Below are 21,677 nucleotides of genomic sequence, written 5' to 3'. Positions count from 1 at the left end.
AGGGTTATTGCAAGTACATTACGTTAGTGAGGAGATTTGCTGAAATGTTTACTTAAGGGGGCGGTTCATTAGGAATTTGTTAACATTGGACTTGAAGACAACTAAGTTGTAGTCCGGAGGGAAGCAGGCAGACGGAACAGAGTTCCACAGGCGTGCAGTTCTAAGAAAGAAGCTTTGTTCATGGAATCTGCGTTTTGATTTAGGCACAGATATAGAGTGGGGGAAATTTTTCACAGTGGATTCAGCTAGACGGGTGTTTCTCGTGAAAGATTGGCGACGGGGGACCAGATATTGGAGTTCAGACGAGCATCTGCCATGGAAATAACGATAAAACAAGGACAGGCTCGTAACGTCTCTTCTGTGGGAGAGAGGTTGCAGGGTAGAGAAAAGGGCATCCCCCACTAAGCCACGAAGTCTATTTTGTACTCTGTCAAGGCAGGATAGGCTGTCCTTAGCAGCTCCGGCCCAGATATGGCAACAGTACTCCATCCTTGGACGTACTTGGCTTTTATATAGATAGAGAATTGCATCCGTAGTGAGATATCTTCTGGAGCGGTAGAAGGACCCCACCATCTTTCCAGCGACCTTGGCAACAGATTGGAAAGACTAAGGGTTTTTTTCAGTCCTGGTCCACACTGGGTTTTCTTGCTAGTTTCTATTAAAAATTAGTTTACTTTAATAACTTTATTTTCTAAAGAAATCTTATATCATCTTTATTCAATCATCATTCATCATTAAATTTTAATCTCATGTGATTAAACAACTTCAATAAAATTCTATGTAAAATAAAATAATTTTGATGTTTGTTAAAGCTTTAAATAATAAGCAATTTATTTATATTTCCATAACCACACTTAGCAACAACAAAAAAATATAAATTGCTTCTAAAATTTGAATTATTTTCATGTAACCTCTGACTTCTTCAGGTGCATTTTGTTGAAGTCAGAAATTCGTACAGGATTATAAACTGTACTCATTATTTAATCCATGGGGATAGATTGTTTTTGTACCGTCAGCTATCACCAAGTAGAAGTTTTAAGTAATTTTTATTTTATTTTTAATTAGTATTGTCTGCAGTAAGTATTGAATTTTCAACCCCAGAAGACTGTCATATTAAACTGATTGTTACTGAATGCCTTTATCTATATCTCTACATGTCCAAATTTTGAAACATAAAAATAGAAACCTGACTGTCAGTTTGATTTAGTTTCAGTATTGTTTTTGGAACAGCTAGCAGTAAGAATAAAAAAGAAAAAGCATTTTTTTTACCGTCTTCACTAATTTGATCCCTGGTGACATGAACTGAATGAATATTTTTTGAGTGGAGAGCCATTCTTGTTTTAGAAAGATGATTCCAAAAGAGATGTGAAATATAATTATCATAAAAAGAAAAGGAAATTATCCAATTGCAAATATTAAATATAGTTCTCCCCAGCAGAATTTGGCAGTATCAATCCAATCAGAGAAGCTTAAATTGTAAAGAATTCCAGATAAAGAGTGTCACAACTGAAAAATTCAAAGAAATTCGGTATAATTTATACAGCGATTTGGGTACTAGGTTGGTTCTTAAATATAATTGCCCAAATCTTTGTGATGATACACAGTAATAATACGCCAAAAATATTGCAACAATGTTCCAGTATTTTTCTCCCATAGACTAAATGAATCCGAATCTGAATCCATAAGGTTTGTAAGTGAAGTTTATGAGAAAAAATCTGATTTTGCTTTATATAATAGATTAGCATTGTCTGGTGTTGTCCAGACATCAGCAACAAAAAGAAAAAATAAATAAATAAATAAAATAAATAAATGTGTGTGTAACATTTTTTTTTACTGTTCCTCTCTCTTTCACTCCTCTTTCTTACCCTCTCTCCTCACTCTCTACCACTTTCTCTATCCCCTCTTTTCTACCTCCTTTCATTTTCTGCTCTCTCTCTCTCTCTCTCTCTCTCTCACTTTCTTTGGCAATTGAAACAAAAGTCGTTGATGAATTACTACATAATGACATTAAAATTGTTCTAAATATCGCCTCCCCACCCTGTTATAATTCTGTTTCTTTTGTTGCGGGCCAGAATATAAATATCCTAACTACAAAAGAAAATAATGAAACGAATGGAAAGAAGGAAACAAAACTCAATTGCTGGATAAAATAAACATGTCATTTATTTTCTATCGAAAATAAAAGGTTTAAGGTGGAACAAGTGTTCATTCAGTCGTTGAAAGAAAGGAATTAAGTAGAGGACGAGAAATGGCAGTCCCGCATGTAGAAAGGGAAAGAGAGAGAGAGAGAGAGAGAGAGAGAGAGAGAGAGAGAGAGAGAGAGAGAGAGAGAGAGAGTGTGTGTGTGTGTGTGTGTTGGCCTCAGTAAAGCCGTGCGTTCATGATAGCAGTCGGCCACATGGAAAAGTCTTCAAGCCAAGAGCTGTGGACGCGAACTGACATTTCCCATGTGTGCGTACATATGCGCGTATGTGCATACATGTGTGTACGTTAGCGTGTGTGTGTATGCACATGAATGTGAGTGTATATACGTGAACGTGAATATATGTACGTGTCTGTGCGTGCGTGCGTGTGTGTGTGTGTGGGGGGTGTATATGTGAGGAAAAACATGTTTGAACACTTTTGACTCCTAAGAGGATGAATGTTCTTTTTGTTTTTTTTAAACGTGCCTATATCTTTTTCTGAGACAATGGTGTAAAAGAATATATTAGCTTTGTTAGTGTGCCTTGCCTAGTTTTTTTTACTTTTAGTTCCACACACACACACACACACACACACACACACACACACACACACACACACACACACACACACACAACTTTTCATTATATAGTAGATTAGCATGTCTACCCAGCGTTGCTTGGGGGCATAAATTACAAAATAGAAGAGTTAAAAACTGTTTGTGACATCTTTGTTCTAAAACTTCTTTTGCTCTCTACCTGCCAATCTCTTTCTATGCTTTCTTTCTCCTATATTACCTTCACCCACCCCTGTCTATTCCACTTGTTTTAATGTATTGGAAAATAATAGTGAGAATCTAAGAAATTTGCCTGAGTATTTAGTTTTATAGTTATTATATAGTAGATGACCCCAGCCTCCATGACCTAGAGCTTTTCTTCCCTTCCCCTAATTGATGTACATTCCAAATTGTATCTTAAAACGACCCCCCCCAAAAAAAAAAACTAAACATTTTTCTTTTATTGCTCATTTATTTTGCATTAAGAAGCAAATAATGTTTTTCTTTTTCTTTATAGATATCAACAAACGTGCGTGTGTGTGTGTGTGTGTGTGTGTGTGTGTGTGTGTGTGTGTGTGTGTGTGTGTGTGCGCGCGCGGGGCGCAAAGTGGTGCCTCTCCCGTTCCTCTCTTTATGTAAGTTCTTGTAATAATGATATGTTTATTTATGTGTGTGTTTGGTCTATATATCTTGACAGTGATCGTCAGTGACAAGTTGTGACCCTTAAGCTAATCTGCAGACCCACTCCTGGCCCAGTGCAAATGAAACAGATACATTCTTTCCATGTTGGTATTCAACAAATCGCAGGCATGACAACCACTTTCCCTGGCGCATCTTCTACATATACTTATCTTCATCCTCTCTTGAATCGTTAATTTGGATCTTTTAAATGGTACTAGCAGGGCTACCAGGCGTTACCTGGAGCAATGGAGCCATTAAAAAAAACAAGATAAAAGAGATTTCAAAGTGTGTAGCATCTTTATATTAAAGCTTCTATCTCTCAACATCTCTTAATCTGTTTTTCTTTCTCTCTTCCCCAGTATTCCCACATTCTTCTTCTCCACCCCTCTTTCTATATAATAGACAACATTAAGAATGACTGAAATATCGCTCCCTAATGAAACCTGGTCCAGTTGACCCCCAAAGAATGAATATATATATATATTTTTTTCAATTCTAGATATCATTCATCCAAAGCAACACCGATCAAGAATATACCAATTTATGTGTGTTTGTTTTGTAGTTTTTGATTTTTAGCTATACACTTACACATGCATATGCACAGACTACTGTCTTTTATATAATAGATATATTTACTAGCAGAAAAAAAAAAAACAGTTTTATCAGAGATAGGATGAGGAACATTGTGTTTTTTTGCTCAACCCAGAACACCATTTTACCTTTCATTTTAATTCTTATTCATTTATATTTTATATGTTCAATTTTAGGATGGGGCTCAAGGATGTGCTTGGCATCGATAGGGTGGGAGGGAGGTATAACTATGCTGACATTTATTAAAATCATTTTCATTGAATTTTTTTTATTATGAAAATTGCTCCAAGTATGAAGCCACTTGATGTAGGACCTAAAAAAATACCCCATCAAGACCAAAAACTAGTCATCTAATTATTATATGGATAGATTTCGTCCCCGAAAACAGCAATTCTTTTCTCTTTGTCAGAAGCATTACTCATGGAATGTGAGGACTAAAAGATAAAATAAGGGAAGTGAGAGTTAAGAGGCTGAATCCAAGGTCCGCTTTTTACTCACCTTATTTTCTAGTCTTTAAACCCTTTCAGGAGTACACTCAGTATTTCCCCCCAAAAATCCTCCCAGGCAACCCTGATCAAAACTCTGAACCTCTTATTAACATTCCTATTGTTATTTTTTAATTTAAAATTTTTTTTATATCATATATATATAAAATAAAGCCAAAACCAACATAAGTGATAGAATTTCATGAAGGAAATCAATTTATGTGGTGATGGCCAACATGCAATCTGCATCTGATGTGGAAAAGATGCATTAAACACGATAAAGAAAAAGAAGAGGAAGTTGTATTTCCTTTTTATGCAAGTAAAGTATGAATACAGATTCCATGATAATGTTGAATAAAACTTGAATAAAACAGAAACATATTTATCCAAATACTGTGGTAATGTAGTTACAAAAAATATATGCAGTCATAGGGGTCAATCTTCAAAACCTTAATAGATGTTCTGCACACGTCTCCTATACTGTCCAGAGTTAATCTTCTTGTGAGATCATCAGATTTAAGCCTGTCTTTATAATCCACATTACACACCTATTGTATCATTCTCGTATTATTTCCTTCCATGCAGTTTCATTGTCATTTGTAAATGAATGCTAATGGTAGTATGCAATCATTTTTAGTCTCATCCTGATGGTTCCACATTAAAGACTAGAATTATGTCTAAGTTTTTCCCTTGGGGTGGGGGCAAGTAAATAGGGACTTGCTGGATGCTATTAAATTAATGCCCGTGATGTGCAATGTCAAGATGTAAAAACCTGAAATTGACCATTTTTTTTTAGAATGTTCTTAAAACTGTAACTATAAGAAATAATTTCTTTAATATTTCTTTTAAACAAATATAATTATTTATTTGAAAGCTGATGTAGATAGATCAATGTTGAATCTATTTTATTAATATTAAAAGCTTATGCCATTGTATAACATAGTGCATATGAGCATGTGGGAAAATATCAGCAGCAGCAAAGGATGGCTGGCTTGCAAAGAGATTAGCAGCAGCAATAGCCGAAAAATGCGCATATGCAAATTAGAAAGTGTGCGCAAAAAAAAAAAAAGACACTACGTGCTCGGGATATAAAAAAAAGTTGTAGAAGAAAATGGATGTGTAAAGTTGAAAGCAAGAAATGGCTGGCTATGGTCGGCATGAGGTCAGAGAAAAAAAAGTGTACATCGGGCAAGATGAACAATGGCGAGAGACTTTTAAATGGTGTCGGGACAGGAGAAAAAGTGTAATAAAAAATTTTGTTAAAAAAAAAAAGAATTCTGACCCAGATTTTTATTTATTCATTTCTTTTCTTTGTTTGTAACTGCAACGTTACAACTGTTTAAATAATTATTGAAAAAATGCTTTCATTTTAACAATCTTCCTAGCCGATTTAAATATTTATCTTAAAAAAACTTCATCGAAATCCATTTTTTCTTGTTAAGGACATGGTACAATGATAAAAGAAAATTTCCTAGTCAAAATCAAACAGTGGTCTGTCAGATTCCAAGCTAACTATAATGACAATCGACAAACCAACTAGCTTTACTTTATTATATAAAATATATTTGGGAGGAATATTTCAGAATAAGGGAAATAGTGGTAGGCCAACAAAAGGAGTTGGTAAAGCAATTTTGCAAATAATCTGGTACTTATCTAAATGAACTGAAGTCCCTCCTAACACACACACACACACACACACACACACACACACACACACACACACACACACACACACACACACACACACACACACAAAATCAAAACAGCAGGAAGTTTTCGAAAGAACTAATCTATTTTAGAGCATAATCTTGAATGATGAAGATATAAGTGAAACAAACTCCATAAATTTTTGTATTTGGCTAAAATATTATACCTTATCTTGTTGGATGCGTTTCACTGCCAACCCTGCAGAATCTGCTGCAGATAATTCCAAGGTCATCTTTCAAGTCCAATGTTGACAAGTTCTTGTTGATGCCATCCACTTAAATGATAAAATTCTACCCAATTTTCACTACTGCCAATCATTACACTGTTGTCTTACTGACCACTATACGCTCATTAACCCTGATCCCCGAGTGACTTTTGGATCTTGATAAGTGCTGACTCCCTTGTAAAAGAAAAATAAATCTTGTATTAAAATATTAGCCAAAAGATATTAGTTTAAGTGTGTCAGTCTTATACAAGAGCCAATGACAGTGGCTCAGTGGTGAATGAGATGAACTTCAAACCTGTGTGTGCCAAGTTCAAATCCAGTTGGTTACACAGAAACCCACATCTTACCTTGTGTCTAATCATCTGGGGAGGAGTTAATTTTTATATATATATATATATATATATATATATATATATATATATATATATATATATATATATATATAAGAGCCAGTGTCTTATTTTAGGTTGAGAGCTATTTTACAGTCATGTGTGTGTGGGGGTGATGGTGCAAGGGGTCACATCCCTTCTTAAAAAGAGTTGGTTTTAATTTTTTAGTTCATCAATCTACTTATGCATGTGCACATACATTCACACTTTGTGATTGTTTTATGTTTCTAATTGCTGCTACTTATACTTTATGGCTATAATTTAAATATTGAGGTGGAGGGAGTACATACCCCCCCCCGTCATTAAATTATAGCCATAACACACGCATTTCCAATCTATTTCTTCTGGCTTTAGATTTTATGTTCAAGTGGGAACAACTTTTGTTGTCTGATTGCATTTACAGAAATCATAATTGTCATATTGAAAGTCTTCAAAATTATTTCAACAGATGTGGAAATCGTTGTTGAAATGTTTTATGATGAAACAATTGTTCTTATCTTGCGTGTTATTTGGACGGTTTGGTTGATGCAACCTAACTAAAATTTTAATTCTTTCTGTATATTACTTAAAAAAAGTAAAAAAAAAAAACAAACAAACAAAAGGCATGGCATTCAATAGGCAGAGAGATGGGTTCATGCTCCCTCAAGAACCACTTTAAAAAGTGCAGCAGACTGCTCTGGTGCGAAAACTGTTTGAAACGTATATTTATGGGCTTAGAAAGATCATACATTCATAGAGTTAATCCTCTCCTGCTCTCATAAAGCATCATAAAGTGATCCAAAGTTTTTGCAGATTTTCATCAGCTATTTAATATTATATAATTATATATTTTTCTTCTTTGAATGTCTTTGAAGCATGTGGTCAAATGACAGTTTCCTACCTTTTTGCACAGTCCTTTGTATTATTGTTGTACTCTACATAATTTTCAAGCTGCACTTGTTGTGATATCATATAGTCCTATCCACATTCACAGATAGTTGAGTTGGTTTTAAAGCTTCATCTGACCATAGTAACTTTGGATTATCCCATTCACATTCTTTAAAAATTTTAATATGCAATAAATAAGAAAGTAGTCTTCGATTTATATAGGAAAAGACATAAAAAATATGATATCATAAATGTAGATTATCCCCCCTCACCCCAAAAAGGAGTATGTGACCGAAGTTCTAGAATGTATATTCCAAAAAATGGTTGATATAAAAGAGCTTCTCTTGATGTTTCGATCCAAACGAAATAAAAGTCAGTTGAACCTTTTTTCAAGAGAAGTTCTGCTATTAGCTAATGAAAACATTAATGTATGGGAGGGAATAACAATGAATCTGATTGGTTAGTTTGCTAGCCTAAAAGCACATGTATATATAAAAACACATGGGAAGAAGAATTCCATTCATTTGACCTGATAGGGATGAAAAACGGAAGCCTCGGTATAGCTTAATCACAATAACTATATTTTTTTAATTTATTCCCTAGCTCTATTAATGTATTGTGTACTGTTGAAATAAATACTAAAAATCGACACATAATATATTATATCTCCTTGTAGCAATAATAATTAGATATATTAGTATAATAATTAATTTTAGCTACAGACACTCAGTTGAAGGATTTAGTCCCAGTTACAAAATCATCTTTGACTCTGCAGCCTGGTATTCAACCTGTCAGCCACCCAGAATTATCACAAGAAAGAAAAGAGAATTAAATTCTATGTATAATGTTGAGGCAAGCAGACAGAATCAGATATTGTGCAACAGCAGATGCCGAAATATTGCATTATGCTAAGGTTGACAGTTTATTATAATTCTCTTAAAGAGGACTAATCCGAGTTGAAAGGAACTTATAATAATAGTTTTATAAGTATTAATTATGTTTACCTACAGACACTAGTGTTTCATGCTTGGGCAATCATTAGTCTAGAAAGTGATAATTACTGCCAGTCGAAGGATGCAAACCCAGTTACAAAGTCACCTTTGACTCTGCAGTCTGGTATTCAGCCTCTTGGTTACCAGCAATTATCAAGAAAAAGTTTTAAAAATTGTATATGTATTTTTGCACTCATTTTATGCAGTTTCTCTTCTAAATTTGATAGTTTTGGAAGTTTCTTACCATTCTTGGATTTTGTTCGTAATTCTCTGGCCTAAGAAAAGATTGTTGTGTTTATTTTAATTTGCTGGGAATGGCTGTCAGATTGAGTTTTGGTTTGAAAATGTGACGGCTGCAGCCACAGTTTTGTAAAGTCACTTTTTCAAGTGGGCTTTCTCTTTAGAACCACTTCTACAAATGAATGCATACTTATGATAAGCTTATTACCTTGAGTGGGTTATTCAGTTGAAGGATAGGAGTGGTGCAGGAGAAGGCAGAGAGGGTCATCTTGATTGCAACTGAATAGAATGGCCCTAAGAAAAGTTGTTGACCTTTGTGAAATGTGAGTGCCATGTGCAGGTCAAGCTGGTTCTGTTACTTCATGATTACGATTACATTTAATTAGTAGACAAAAGTTGGACTTTTTTGTTGACTTCAAATTAAATTAGAATATCGAAATAATATTGAAACGAAAATTAAATAGTAATACTAGTTTATGCTACATTCTTCATAGGGTCACTTTATCTTTGTTGGAATTGTGATTCTTAACTTATGAAAATATGCAAACATTTCTACTATTATATAAAGTCATTTTGTGCATATGTGTGAGTTCCTTCCTCATAGGTTCTGAAACGGCTGAACCTATCTTTTGTAAATTTCACACAAAGATAATTTATATGTCTGGCAGTGTTCTTAGATATATTTTGTACAGAAATTGACCTGATGTTAAAAATAGTCATCTTCTCTTATAGATAAAAAAAGAAGAATTTTTACAGGGGAATATTTTACGTTACACTAGACAGTGTGATGTAAAATATTCCCCCTGTAAAAATATTTTTATCTCTAAAAGGAGAAAGACTTGTTTAATATCGTCAAGCCCAAATATCAGCTGGCATGATATTGTAAACAATCAGAGACGGAATTTGATGAACGACATTATCATCATCATCATCATTATTATTATTATTATTATTATTATTAATAATAATAATAATAATAATAATAATAATAATAATAGTAATAAACATTTTTTTTTTTTTTGTGAATTAGTCCACCAAACAAATTATCCCTTGTAATATACAATAATTAATAGAGGATTAATTCTATAATAATACATAAGCAATTTGCATAAATTACCTGGTTTAAGCGTATTGTATGACCAGGTAACGCTGGGCAGTTAGCTAGTATATATATATAAAAGCGATAATCTTAAACTCTCACTTTAAACCTAAACCTCACGACAAAGAAGAAAATTCTGTACTGCCAGTATCAGTTGGTACCATAGGAGAATGGAAAAATTTGGGAGAGTGAGTACAATCCAAACCTTCATTGGAAATACATAGAGTATTGTAATTTTGAAGTGGTTTATTAACGCTCCAAACTCATAGAAAATAAATGTCCATATCAATAAGAATTAGATGGTAAATAGCTGTTATGCAAATGTAAAGTGATTTTCAACAACTATCAAAAGAAGCTGAAAGTATCTGGAGATATTTGTCACTTTGACCCCAGGGAACATCACTTGTTTTTATCAGTGAGATTTCACTGCTAATAACTCGTGTAAGAACTTCTGATAAGGAATAATCATATTTGGATTCTTTGTGTCATTTACACAACGTTTTGGTCAGGTGTATTGTGAATTACTTAGGATCTCTACCCAATTATAGCTAACAGAATGAGAGCATACAACCTCCATAAAGGGTTCCATTTGAAATTCTATGCAGATTCCCGAGTTCAACAGAAAGATTCTTGTGTTTGACAAGATACATCTGAAAAAGGTTAGAGGTTAGATCGATCGAAATGTTCTGAAAATGATACTCAAGATGAGAACAGTAGTCCTAAGAATCCAAATGATATAAATAACCAATCTTCATCTCAAAAATTCAGAAACATAAGTAATAATTAGCTGAACATTAAATAATTATCGTGACTATCGTAAAACTTTTAATCCTGGAATATCAAAGGACGGATCTTCTTGCTTGTCCACGATAACAATTGAAACAACGTCATTGTTCCAATAATTGGTATCTTTTGGTATTGTTCTAGTTTTAAGTAGTGGAACTAATTGTTTGGATATTAAGAATAGAAAGAAGCGAGAGAATGATGGCAGGACAGGTGGAAGAAGCCACCACGAAATTAATTACTCTGAATTAATTTCCCGTATTTGAGACAAATTGTGTCTTCGGGATAATATTGGCCTTTTGCTTCTTTGTTATTTACTAATTAATTTGGTAAGAGTTTCTTTCTGCAGCCAATGTTTGAAACGCTGCAGAAAAGATGAACAAAACATAATCTCGCCTTGTTCATCTATCATAGTCTGTCCTTATATACATATACTAGCAAACATACCCTACTGCTGACAGATAAGGTTAACATGGATCATAAATATATTAACACCCCCCCTCACACCTTGTCGGTGTTATGTGTAACAAATGCAACTGTCATTTGCAGCACAGGTGAAAATCTGACTACTATGAAAAATTAAATTGCTGCAGCTGTCGAGAAGTTACATTTATAATATTTTTCCTGATTCTGATATAATTACTGATTCAGATTCTTTTTAAATCTTTAAATATTTCGCTATAGAGTTCTGTTTTGTTTGAAGGGGAGGGTCAGATTACTGTTGACTACCGGTGTAATATGTGCATATATTTGAAAACGTAAAAACACACTTTTGGGTGGTAGTTCAAAATATATAAATATTTATTATATTATCATTAGTATCAGTAATGGAAAATTAATTTTTTAAACAAAGACAAAACTGAAGCAATTAAAAGAACTGTTTTTAGCATCGGAAAATAGGCACAAAATTTCCCAATTCCATTACAGATTCTGGTACGTCAATAAGTTTCGATTGTTCCAATTCTGTTTAATCATCCTAACACTAAAATTTACCTACCTTGCCAACACAATTGATTCCAGTGGGTGAACTGACATAGCCATAGCATGACATAGATCTGCTACATAGAGAGTTTTGAGACGGCTGTCGAAAAATTTTATAAAATGCAGAGGTCATATCATATGCGAAAGTGGCAGCAAACAATGGACATGTCCAACCTCTTCTCTTCTTTGGTTGATGATGAAACATCACAAGAACACAATCTTGGCTGCGCTCTACAAGCCTTTATGAGAAAGTATCTCACATACCAATGTTTTGGCTGGTACAACCACACCACCCACCTGAAACGCTCTAACGTGTGTCTCACATTAATGTTGATTGCCCAAATCCATTTGGTAGGCTACTTAAGACATGGAGGGGACCAGATGATGACAACATTATCCTGGCAGATGGCACAACTGAAATGGCAAAAGACAGGAAAAGTTGGAAGTCATTCACAAAACGTTTAACTGCAGCATGAGACCAGAAGAAATGATAATGATGATAATGATAAAGCTACATGAACACCAAATATAAGCAGATTTGTTTTGTCTACATCTTTCGTTATATTTGATGTATTTTGTATTCATTTAAGATGAAGTGCGATGATGCATGGAAGTAAAATCTGTCCAACAACAGGTGAGGACATGCGTTGCATGGGGAGAAATGTTCTGAGAATGATATGATGGAGGTATAAAATGAGTCTTAAAGACAGGCTTAGATCTGATGATCTCAAAGGAAGATTAAAATTGGACAGTATAAGAAAATATGTGCAGAACAGGACATGCCATGTTGGGAGAATGGATCTTAGGTTAGTAGATAAAAGGCAGCTGAGTTAACAAAGCTCACTGGAAAGAGCCAAAAACTATGGGAGGAAGTGATAAGGTTGAAATTGAAAGAAATAAAGATCCGATGAGAGATCAGTTAGTTTGAAAGTCAGTTTCTTAAAGCTGTCTAACACATGCCAGCATGTGAAACGGATGTTAAACTGAATATGATGATGATGATGATTCATGAATGCTTTTGTTATGTCTAACCTTTCAAGTATCTTTTTCTATGGTTGGAGCATATGATAGTTTTCAGTTAGTATAGAAACAATCATCATTGTATTAGGCATGTTGCCCGGACCAAATTGACTCTCTCCCTCCACAGGTTTCTATCTTCCATGGCCTTAGGGAGATCTTCAAGTTATAAGCCAGTGTCTTCTGTTAACAATTTTGTGTATGTATTGACAGGTCTTCCTACTTTAGCGGTTCCATGTTTAGGATCTCACAGTACCACTGACGACCTCATCTTTTCTTCTGTAGCAATGTCTTATGATGTTCTTTCTCTTATTATTGAAGAGATCCTGGGCAACCGATCATACAGACGGTTATATTTTCCAGTTTAAGTTTAACACTGCCTGGAGCATTCTAGTGTAAGTTCTAGTGTAAGTTTTATTTTTATTTATTTATTTATAACTTACACTAGAATAAAAAAAACAATACTTCTTTATAAAAATAATAGTTATCAATATCGTAATAAACTGAAATGTTTCATTGAAATAAAGAATAATTCTACTCACTGTGGTAGTTTCGTTTACTCAGTCACTAGAGCATTAGGCACCAACCACTAGGGTCCTACTTTTTCATCATGCTCTGTCTAGCCACACTGATGAGGCTTAGAGATGATAAAACATGTCTATTGATAACTACATTTTATATACATATCATATATATGCATTTGAACACATTTAATTTGATTAAATTTTATAGAAAAATCCAAGTCAAATTTAACCCTTAAAAAATGGATGGCATCCAAGAATCATTTGCGACACATAATGCATTGTAAATTAAAAAAAGAAAAAAAGAATACTGCAGCCGAAGCTGCTCGTAATGTTCACTTGGTTCATGAAGTAGAATATCTTTATGAAAGAATTGCAGAAGGTAGTTTACAAAAATGTGAAATGGAAATTACCATTTTTGAATGTCTGGAGGATTGCTGGTATCATTTCTTTCAATTCTTATTGCGTCTCTTCATTCTTCAATGAATATGTGACATCATCAGCATATTTTGGTGCTGTTTAGATACTGTCTTGTGGAATTTCTCTTGCATACTCTTAAGACATTCCATGAGATAGAATATAAAGAGGAGTGCACTCAAATAGTCATGTTGCATTATGCGTATAAGTATGATGAAACTCTCACAAAACACATAATTTATTTTAACCTTTACTTTGGTCAGGTGGTGGTGGTGGTAGTGGCAGTGGTGGTTCGGGTTCTATATTCTTTCAAGATGTTCAAAACGTTTTCTTCTATTAAGCTTTTGACGTGTCAAAGGGTACCAAAGATTCCATATTTTCTTTGAACAGTTTAATAGACAACATTTGTTGAAGCGTGGATCTTCCTCCTTGATATGCAGTTTGCTCTGGTCGTATTTTTGTCTTTAGCCTGTCCAATATCCTTTCAATGAAACATGATCTGCTGAGGATAAACGCAAGCACAGAAAGGACAGATTATTAACCAGACACACCCAACCCCACCCCACCACCACTACCTTTATCTGCCCAAATTGCACAAGACAAATTGGGTCTAGGATTGGGCTCTATGCTCACCTGAGGACCCACAGAAGCCACAACGGAGGACAGTCTTACTCGGACACGAGTGACCGCCGATGATGATGATGAATGAAACATATAAGTAGAATCTTACATAAGACAAACAGCAGCATAATAGGTCAAAAGATGATCAAGTTCTCAACTATTTTTTGCGTTTTGTTTGGTTTCTTTAGTGATATTAAAAGAGCAGAAAGATTTTTCATGTCTTTAAGTTCATAACTTTTTTTGCAAATGATAGATCTTCCTCTTTGATAATCTTGTCTATGAATTCAACAATTTCAACCTCATGCATAAGAAATACCCAGAAGACGCGACCACCTATAGGTTGTGGATAGCAACCTTTGATGCCTTAGAGAGAGATCCTGGTGGCTGAGTAGACCATTGGGTGACTTACACTACACCCTTCTCCCTTACTTCAGGCAGGAGATCAGAGAAATCCGATGCGACCAATCAGCTGGTCATGTCACACGCTAGTATCTATATGATTATCCTCAACTGGATTATTTAATCTGATTCTTCTAAAATGAAAACCTTATTTTTCGTCTTTATTTTCTTCCCAAATATATACTCTCAGATTGACAAGAAAGTTCTTACCTTTTTAACTTTTAAATTCAGATGAACATATCTCGGTTCAAAGAAAAATTTATTGATCGAAATAAGCATCATCAGAATCAACAGTTTTGCCAATGCAAAATAAGTATATTTATGCCAGTAATGTAAAAATCTTGTGTTCTGGTGGTGATGAAGTTGCTGAAGACATTTTTGCTATCGCTTAGGCTTTTGAAGCATTTCTCATCCAGAAAGTGGTCGAGATGCTGGAAAAAGTGGTAATCAGTAGGTGAGAGATTTAAAGAGTATGGCGCATAAGGCAGAGTTTTGTTGCCCAATTTGTTCAACTTCTGGAGAGTTTGTTTAGCAATATGCGGTCAGGCATTGTCGTGGAGGAGAATTGGGCCTTTTTGTTGACTAATGCTGGGTGTTGTTGTCGAAGTTTCTGATGCATTTCATCCATTTGTTGACAGTACTTCACTACCATAATAGTTTCGCCTGCATTTAAAAAACTGTAATGGATGAGACTGGTTACAGACTACCAAAGAGTCAGCATGACCTTCTTTTGATGCAACTTTGGCTTCGGGAAGTGTTGTGAAGCTTTGTCGGCATTTAACCACTGAGCTAAGTGTCGTCAGTTGTCATAAAGAACCCACTTTTCATCACAAGTCACAACCTGGTTGAGAAACAGGTCGTTCTTGTTGTATAAAAGAAGGAAAGATGACACTTCATGACGGCATTTCTTTTGGTTGTAGTTCAATTCATGAGGCACGCATTTATCAAGTTTTTTTGTCTTTCCAATCTCTCTCAAGTGGTTGGAAATTGTTGTATACATTACGTCTAATTTAGAAGCAAGTTCTGGAACAGTTGTGTGTGGATTGGCTTCGATTAAGACTCTTAATTGATTGTTGTCAACATCTGATAACTGACCACTACTCTCATCATCTTCAAGATTCTTGTCGACATCATAAAATTTCTTAAACCACCATTGTGCTGTGTGTTCAGTAGTGGTTTCTGGGGCAAACACTTCATTGATTTTGTGAGTTGTTTCAGCAGCTTTTCAATCTAGGTTGAATTGAAATAAGAAAATTGTGAAAATTTGCTTCTTTTCCGTCTTGTATTCTGTGACCATCATGCACAGGAGCGCACAAGAATTGTGTGACAGTGTATAAGTCAGGCCTATCGGCAAAATCAACAGTAGGTTCTTTGATATGACAGGGGCATATTCGAAATGAATGTTTCTGTTTAGAGCACAATTGAAGTATGGTACTTTTTTTAAAATTCAATTTTCACCCCACACAATGCACAGTGCAACTTTAAAGTAAGGGGCTACTATCAAGTACATAAGTTAAAGGGATATTATGAAGGGAGATGAACAACATGATATCTGTTCACATTACACTTGAACTTTTGCATGTCAGTAAAGTTGGGAAAGCAGATGCACCAGCCCAAATGTGACAACAGTACTCCATACATGGGCGAATGGTGGCCTTATAGAGGTACAGGATACTTTCAGGCATAAGTAGCTTTCTAGCACGGTAGAGGGAGCCCACCATCTTCACAGCAGCCTTAGCAATGCTCTCAATGTATCTGTTCCAACTCATGTTCCCTGTGAACGTTAGGCTGAGGAGTTTAAAAGAAATACTTTCAGGTAATGTGTTTTGGGCCATGCTATTGGTGGTAGAGAAGGTTTCTTGTAATTATTGAAGGAAACAAGATCGCTTCTATTTGGCCTTCGGGCCAAGATCAAAGTGTAGCATCTGTTCCGGCAGATACTGCAAGCAAAGACCATATGTGAGAGCAACTCCACATATAAGACCTTGGTCAATGTAGGGGCAACCCTTCATACCAATTGTCACTATCCAGCTCCCCTACTCCCCGGGGAGTTGGTCCCCATTTCCCCTTCACTCCTCACTTTAAAAATCGGCCTTGTGCCTAATTTGCTCGGTGGGGGAGCAAATAAATACCATCTGTTCCGGCAGATACTGCAAGCTATGATTAGCTATGACTAGCAAAGACCAGATGTGGGGGCAACCCCACATGCCTGACCTTTAACCAGCTCCCATTTCCCACCTCTCGGGAGCTGGTCCCCTTTTTCCCTCCCCCCTCCTTTCACTCCTCACATTAAAAATTGGCCTTGTGCCTAATTTGCTCGGTGGGGGAGCAAATAAATACCATCTGTTCCGGCAGATACTGCAAGCAAAGACCAGATGTGGGGGCAACCCCACATGCCTGACCTTTAACCAGCTCCCATTTCCCACCTCTCGGGAGCTGGTCCCCTTTTTCCCTTCCCCCTCCCTTCACTCCTCACATTAAAAATCGGCCTTGTGCCTAATTTGCTTGGTGGGGGAGCAAATAAATACCATCTGTTCCGGCAGATACTGCAAGCAAAGACCATATGTGGGGGCAACTCCACATATAAGACCTTGGTCAATGTAGGGGCAACCCTTCATACCAATTGTCACATATCCAGCTCCCCTACTCCCCGGGGAGTTGGTCCCCATTTCCCCTTCACTCCTCACTTTAAAAATCGGCCTTGTGCCTAATTTGCTCGGTGGGGGAGCAAATAAATACCATCTGTTCCGGCAGATACTGCAAGCAAAGACAATATGTGGGGGCAACCCCACATATAAGACCTTGGTCAATGTAGGGGCAACCCTTCATACCAATTGTCACTATCCAGCTCTCCTATTCCCCGGGGAGTTGGTCCCCATTTCCTCTTCACTCCTCACTTTAAAAATCGGCCTTGCGCCTAATTTGCTCAGTGGGGGAGCAAATAAATACCTCAAAGTGTAGTATCTGTTCTTCAAATGCTGCACTTCAATTTCTTGTTCTCTGTCAGTGGAGGAGGAATCCTTCATGACTGAGACAATTTTAATTTTTTGTTCCTTTTCTCCACATTAAAAAACGACCTTGGTGTCTAACTCTGTCCTGTGAGGAGGCATTGTAAATAGGAACAAGTTTAGTCTTGGAAGCATTGAATGTGACCATTTATTTTTTGTCCCCATTCCACTACAGATTGGAGGTCTTCTTTAGTGTTTCTGCCATTTCCTTAGATATGTGTTCATTTCTTTTCCCTTCGTGTCTGTTATAGTGTGTGATGTCATCAGCATATATACCCATCTCAGAGACAATTTTATCAGGTAGGGTCATTAATGAATATTAGGAATAATAAAGGTCCAAGGATAGACCCATGAGGTACTGCCACATTTATATCATATTGTTTAGATATATGACTGTCGAGGACAACCTGGATTCTTCTCTTACTTAAGGATTTAATTAAGTTATGTATTTTTCCAGTGATACCATATGATCTGATTTTCCATCATACCCTATCCTGTTAAAAGCCTTAGATATATCTAGGGTAACAGCTCTACCCTCCCCTGCTTGGTTCAGTGAATGGTATATAGTTCAGAGATTACAGTTAGGATATCTGCTGTGGAATAGGCTTGCTTAAATCCGTATCCATAAGTTTTTATTGTTAAATTAAAACACTCTCCTGTTACTCTGCTGTTGTGAGCCAGTGGATAACATGTCAGGATTTTTTTCCACCTTCGCCTCAAGGTTGCGGGTTCGATCCTACCTACCTACAAACACTTTTTTTCCCCTTCTTTTACCACATGGGCGACGCCGGGCAGTTTGCTGTTTTTTTTGTTTTTTTTTTTCCGATTTTATAAAGAAGTTTAACATCGTTTTCTTTTTGCTTTGATCTAACTCCCCCCCCCTCCAAAAAAAAAACACCCACACCTCCAAACACTGGGCACCCCCACCAGTTATATATAAAAAATAATTTTATAAAATCAATAGTTGGTTCTCTACAGTTCAATGTAGACTATAATATATTGTGGACTAAGTCACTGCCGGGAGACATGTGAAGCTTCTTCCTGAGACACCATGATGGGTCCTCAACTAAAGTAAGCAATCAATCAAATTGATTGAAAAATGAGCGATTTCTCTGATTTTGATGACAATAAAAATATGAAAGTGTGAAACATTTGTTGATCATCATTCAATCCCAGACAACGTCGGGTCACCCTGCTAGTCTGTTTTACTTCAGCTTTTAACAACATTGAATGAATTTTGCTCCAAATTCTTCAAAATCTATAATTATTTAGAATTTCTAAGCTAATACGTCCTCTTATTGTCTACTAAGCTCCAGCTCCTGCCTCATCACTTCAGTGTTACATTCTTGTTCTTGTTTTAGAATACTGCCACGGAATGTGTTTTGATGAATTTACTGCACTTGTATCTCCTCAACATAAATACCCACGACCAATCCGATGTGACAAAATCCCAACCATTCACTGCAGATGTCCTAGATGTCAAAAACTTTGTTATACTAATAGCTTCTTTGCTTGGACTGCTGGCTTTTGAATTTTCTCTCTACTTCTTCGATTGTACCAACATGCAGAAATTTAAATGTAATGTAAACAAACATCTTATTACACAACTCTCCATCCAGGTTGTTTCCTTATAAATCTCCATATCACAGTAGCGAAAATAAACAAAGAAAATTTGAAAATGTCAAATATTTTGAATACACAAAAATGTCATCTTAATGCAATAACTTAAAAATTTCTTCATATTTTTTCAAACGTCAAAAGGAAGTGAGAATCATGAATTGTAAAAGGAATTCTTCTTCTTCTTCTTCTTCTTCTTCTTCTTCTTTTATACCATCACCATCACCACAATTACCATTGTTTTTTTTTTGTTGTTGTTTCTGTCTCAATACTAATCTCCCACTCATCCGGCTGCCTTTTCCCAGGCCACCCACGTGGCATTCACATTGTCCTTCTCAATGCCGTTCTGTCCTAATCTTTTCTTTCTGCCCTCCTGCCATCCTTCTACCAAAATTAAACAAAATAAAAGCTGTTCATTTTAGTCCTTTGCTTCCTGATTGCTTTCTCCATGTAACCCCCCCCCCCGTTATCTCTCCAGACGACATTTTCCAAACATACCCCCTTTTTTTTCTCTTTAGAAAAGTAGCAGTCGATGCCAATCACTGATTATGTTTTCTTATCTGAAATACTGGACTTTTGTCCGCGTTATCAGCTTGTATTTATTTCAAGTAAATTAGACTTTTGCACATATATATGTGTGTGTATTTAGCAGCATTTTTTCATGTAAGCAAACATTGTTTTGATTTTAAATATTATCTTTATTGTGTGAAAATCCAAATAATAAAATAATGTAAGTTCTGTAGATGTTACAAACGTTTTCAATTCTTTCTCAAATCATCATCGCAACAAATGAACAAGAAAACTGGAGAAAAAAGTGAAGGCTGGAGGAGAAAAGAGAAGAATCTCGATAGTAACTGTGAAGCATTTGTAGACAGATGCTAGACTATTGTGTGGACGTTAACAGTAAAAGTAGCATTACACTAAGCATTTTAAAATATTATTACAAATATTGATGGGCAAATATTAATTATAGGTTGTTGAGTTTTTACGTAGATAGTTTTGAGTATTTTTAACTTTAAAAAAAATTGTTTGGGAGCATATCTTTTGTTATTAAATAGGATTTGTTTTAATTTGTAAACGTTTTCTGTGTTTTTACATGGTATGTTGCACCTTGCTATTGTTTTACAAATACATTTAATTTTTTTTCTAAATTTTTGAGATGAGGATTGATAATTTATGTTATTTGGATGTTTTGGACTACTATTCTCATCTTGGGTATTGTTCTCACAACATTTTGACCAATGTAACCAATGTTCTTCAAGTGTATCTTGTCGAACTCTAGAATCTACATCGAATTTTGAACAGAACTCTTTATTTAATTTATGTGGGTAGCATGCTCTTGTTCTGTCAGCTATGACCAGGTAGAATTCTTAAGCAATTTGCAGTTGCATTCTTAGTATCGCCCACACTGACGTTTGAACCTTTAGAAGAATGTCAGAACTGAATTTGACTTTTATCTGTTCCAGCACAATCCAAATATTAATACAAATTTGATTTGATTTTGTAAAATTGGTTCTAAATCAGTTTGAAAATCTTGATATTTAAAACATGCTTTTGAGTGTGAAATATCCTGTACCTCTATAAGGCCACTATTCGCCCATGTATGGAGTACTATTGTAACATTTAGGCTGGTGCATCTGCTACTTGTCTGTTACTCCTGGACAGGGTTCAAAAGAGAGTCGCCAACCTGATAGGTCCTGAACTGTCATCTAGGTTTCAGCCGCTGTTCCATCAACAAAATGTTGCATCCCTCTGCCTGTTTTACAAGTACTTTAATGGTGAATGCTCTGACGAACTACAAGCACTTGTACCCTCTCAACATGAATACCCTGACAAACCCGGCAAGCAGCTAAATCCCACCCCTTCACAGTAGAGTTCTCTAGGTATAAGAAAGCCTTCTACTCCAATAGTTTCTTCTCCAGAACTGCTAAACTTTGGAGCCCCCTTCTGAGATTCTGCTTTCCCAACTGTACTGACATGCAGAAGTTCAAGTGTAATGTGAACAAACATCTTGCTACTCATCTCCCTTCATAATACCTGCAACTTATGTCCCCGATAGTAGCCACCTACTTTAAAGTGGTACTGTGTCTTGTTTGGGGTGAAAATTGAATTTAAAAAAAGTCAGTATTGGTAATTAGGTGTCATTTTATATTTTTGTAGTGCTCTTCTAATCTTTCTTTTTTTTTTTTAAATACTGCAAACAAAATCTTCTTTGTTTTATGAAATGAAGATCATCTTCTGGATTTCCTGCATGTAATCAGCCACTTTTCTTTAATAGAAAATTCTCATTTGAACCTTT

General features: G+C 35.6%; 1 protein-coding gene and 1 long non-coding RNA gene across 3 annotated transcripts in view; one reads left to right on the top strand and one right to left on the bottom strand.

Annotated features, from left to right (window-relative positions):
• The window catches only part of LOC145259669 (uncharacterized), a 40,741-nt gene extending 31,685 nt beyond the window's left edge, over window positions 1-9,056 (bottom strand). Inside the window, exon 1 of the long non-coding RNA XR_013864179.1 lies at window positions 8,920-9,056. This is a non-coding gene — a long non-coding RNA (uncharacterized LOC145259669). The remainder of the gene's footprint in view (window positions 1-8,919) is intronic.
• Window positions 1-21,677, top strand: part of LOC145259668 (cytochrome c oxidase assembly protein ctaG-like) — a 357,953-nt gene that overhangs the window by 193,458 nt on the left and 142,818 nt on the right. The gene's annotated exons all lie outside the window — the stretch shown is intronic.

This window comes from Euprymna scolopes, chromosome 35, assembly GCF_053919585.1.
Source record: "Euprymna scolopes isolate OS-2025 chromosome 35, ASM5391958v1, whole genome shotgun sequence".
NCBI classification, from domain to species: Eukaryota; Metazoa; Mollusca; class Cephalopoda; order Sepiida; family Sepiolidae; genus Euprymna; species Euprymna scolopes.
This window is presented reverse-complemented; position numbering and strand designations above follow the sequence as displayed.